The following is a 4101-nucleotide window of genomic DNA, read 5'->3' on the forward strand; positions in this document are numbered from 1 at the left end:
CACATAACTTTGGACTTGGATGTACTGGTGGTGTTGCGTATTGTGTAATGCAGCAGTGGCAATTGTCTGCGGCAAACACTGTTCACATGTGGTGCGAGAGTTTAGCTGCCTTAAACAAGGCTTAAACAAGGTTTGGTGTTGGTATGTTAGGCTTATAAACAAAGTTAATGCCTAAGACTGCAGCATTTACAGATCCTGTTTCAGCTTGGGAAATTCACTTTAACATTATTGCTAATTTCTTGTTTATTGCATTTTTTTCATGTAAGTATTATCCTCTACATTTGATACATGTAGCCCAATTAAATCAGAAACAGTGAAACGGCATGAACACAAAAACTGGAGCAAGAAAAAATGAACTGAGCACTTTCCTTTCCTCTTAGCAGAGTACCCTGAAATTCCTAAATTTCCTTTGCATCATTTGCAGAAGCTTTTTGGCTCATTTAAACCAGAGAGGTTTAAATGAGCTGCAAGTTAGGGCCTCTGGTTTCAGTGGCATCTCCACTTGTTGAGTGCACAGCTCGTTGTGTGTTTATCATCTTGCCGGCTTCTTCCACCATGTCTAAAACCCCAGATCCCACTAAGTTTTGTCTCTAAATCATGCCATGCTGCATTTACAATGATCTGTCAAAGCAGTGTAACATTTCGATGCATGAACGGACCACTAACTAAATTAATTTGACCTCATGTGGCTTGGCAGTGAAATATCAGCGAGAGGGATGAACCAAAAACATCTCCATGTTTTTACCTTTAAGTTTAACTCTTAAGAGTCTTTTCCCACATTTTTACAGTTTCATTTACCCACTTCCACCCACACCTATAAATCCAAAGACAAAAGCATGTGGAAGATTATTGCTGTATGCAGATGATGCGTTTCTCTAACTATCAACTCACAAAACTATAGAAAATCTTTCGTGAGGTCCATCACATTGAACACTGGAACTTCTACGTGGAGTAAAACACTACACTTTTCATAAAGGGATGTTACATCCTCTCCCCATTTTGTTGCCCTGCATTACTTTCATACTAATGATCGCTTCCGGTTACAGTATCACCTATTTGTGTGGTCCAATGCAAAATAACATCTGTAAGAGGTCGTGTTGTGTTTTCATTCATCAGTGCAAGCTGATATCTGCTTATGCATATCGAGAATCTGTAGGCATCATTTTTGGTCATGGAAGCTTTCTTGTCTCTGTTTCTACTTGTAATGTTTCACTTTGTCTCTATCATAAAAGGCAAAGTCAGCAGAGTAGTTTATAGTCTCAGCGTGTGTTTCATTGATGCAAATAGTAGATGTACAAACTGTAAAAATGTTTACTGTAAGACAAACGCCCTACCTATTATGGAGATGAAAGGTTTTCCTATATTTTTATGACAGGGTACTGTAAACTGTTTGACTGCAACAACTTGGCACATCTGTATTTCATCATCGTTGTTGTGTTTGTCTGAGACAATGAATTGATTCTAAGTCAGCGTTTGGCACATTAAATGCTCAACATTACACTAACATATTGGGGCTTATGTTGCCAGCTCTTAGTTGAGACATTTATCAAGGAGGTGTAACATGGTCAGAGGTTGTGCTTTTGTCGTGTTTGTTAGTTTGTGTATCTTTCTGGTTGTCAGCAGACTAAAGCAGCTAAGCCCCTACCCGTGAAGAGGTAGCACCTGGGCAAAGAAAAAACATTAGATTTTGTTCTTTAAAACTGCAAACAGGGCATTGGCCTTGGCAGTTGACTGAGCTCTGCCATTCCACTGGGCAGTATCTCACTAAACTGCACTGAGTGTGTCTGCTGTTGCTGGTACGTGTCTTCTGATTGCAAGAATTATGTTTCAAAGCGCTGATGTCCTGGTGGCTGAGTGATTACTGCATATAATTTAGTACATGTGCAAAAATACACTCAGGACAGTTTGCTCACCGGACCTTGGAAGCCGTTGTAATAGCAATAATATAAACAGTACTGACTCACATATTGGCACTTTTGGTAAGGGCTATAGGGGCCTTTTTTGATATTTTCCAATGAATATCTGGCATTTGTGGAAAAAAAAAAAATAGAAATGCCGTTGTGCTAAACAAACATTTGATTGTAATTAAAATAATAGGACTGGCTGCAAACAGCTGCAGATAGCATCAAATGAATAGTTAAGTGAGGCTCAGGGGTAGTTATGAATGTACTCTAACTTAGCAGAACCTCAGCTGTAATAATGGGGGGAAAGAGTTTAGAGGGCGACTCGAACAATCATCATGCCCTGCAGATCATTTGTTTTCCATCGCTTATCTTTCCTTTCTATAATGTCATGTTACGTAAATCACAGAAGTGAAGCTGGTATCATTCAGCCATCAGAGTAGTTCCCTAACACAAAACACATTCAGTACATCGGATATCTATCCCATGACCTGGAGATCGTTGTCTTTAAAATTCCCAAAGAGCACGATGCCAGTGAAAGTTATTTAATATCCATCAACTGACACATAAATCAACTGGAAACAATCACAAAAGACCGCAAAATACACTGGAATCACTGCAAAAATGTCAAGCTGCGAAAGTGTGTGGCAGAGCACCGCAAAGTTCCCAAACATTGTGACAGTTTTACTTTCCATTTCTTTTTTGGTTTGTTTTTATTTTTTTGAATAATGAATGACTGTACAGCTGTTTATAATTTTAGAGTTTATATTTTTAAATTTATATTCATATAGTTTTTTTTATTTTTACAGTTTATAATAATATTTTCTCATTTATTCTGTGAGAGAAATGGTATACTTTTGATGTAAAAACAAACGGGAGGATTCTTTGTTATTTAGTGGCCTAAAATCTCAATAAAGCTGCAGGTGCAATCAATAGTTTAAGATGAATTGCTTCCTGTTTTTTGGCATTTGGCAAAAAGGAATATTTCATATACTTATTTTTCATGTAACTCCTCTTGTTCTCTTTTTATCATTTATACAGATTTTGTTTTTCTTTTTTAATCAGCTGAAGATTGAAATCCACCTCACAGTAAATTTACCACGGCTCCAGTTCAGCATACAGCTTTTCTTCACACGCTTCTTTCTCCACTCTCGCTTCCCTTTTCTTTGCTGCGCACTCCCCTCCCAGAGATGACACTGTCATATTTTGAAACATCTCTCTCTTGGTTGGCAATGCTTTGCTTCCCTCTGTTTCTCTGTTTCTATTTTGTTGAGGACCACACAGAGGGATGACATGTTGGTGGCACATCCAGGCTGGGTGGCCCGGCTGCAGGAAAGATGTGGGTGACAGGATCAGCCTTCAACAGACTATGGGAGTAATGCGTGTAGACAGTGTAAAACCAGTCCTTTGGAGACCTGTAGAAAGAGCAACGCTGGCAATTCTGAATAAATGCACTTTGAAAAAGTGAAAAAAAAAAAGTTCTTTGGGAGCCTTGTTTTAGCTGCAGCCCCATGCACTGGACTCCCATGCATTACTAATACTAATGCCTTTAAACATCCACAAGTAACTCCAATCTAGCTGTAATTCCCACCACATCTACCAAGTAAACCTCATCATACAGATTTTATAAATAAATAAATAAGTCAGTGATAACAGGATGAGGAGGAGGTGTGTAGTGTTAAACCCCTTAGTTTCTGAAGAAAATTGAGATCAGGTCTTTCCTGATAATCAGCTTGTAGCATTTAGCAAGTACTTAACAAAACAAATGGCCTCTATGTGTGTGTGTGAGGGAGAGAGCAATGGGGGGGGGGGGGGGGGGGGGGGGGCAATGATGCTGGACTTTGTCAAGGCTGGATCAGGAGTGTCATCACTAACAGGCCCCTGAATCCCAGCGGCCCCTCAGCTTCTGCATTCTTGCTCCGGATGAAGAATGGTGCGACTGGTGATTGTTTATTTTGTTTCTCTATCTTGTCTTAGCAACCTCGTTTTAATGAGAATGTGCAGTTGCACGTTAAGGTCTGGTTTCCTTTTCCTCTTAAGTACTTCTGAGGCTACGAGAGAGAAAGATAAACATGAAAAATACCTTTCTGATGTTTGTAATATAACAGCAGAGTTCATTATTTGCTCCAAGACTCCCTACTTTGCGCCGAAAAATTATTTTAAAGTTTTCCTTAACTGCTGAGATAATGTGGGTCATGAA

Source organism: Copadichromis virginalis, linkage group LG1, assembly GCF_057382275.1.
Source record: "Copadichromis virginalis isolate Kocher_CV1m ecotype Utaka linkage group LG1, C_Virginalis_male_GT1.1, whole genome shotgun sequence".
Lineage (NCBI taxonomy): Eukaryota > Metazoa > Chordata > Actinopteri > Cichliformes > Cichlidae > Copadichromis > Copadichromis virginalis.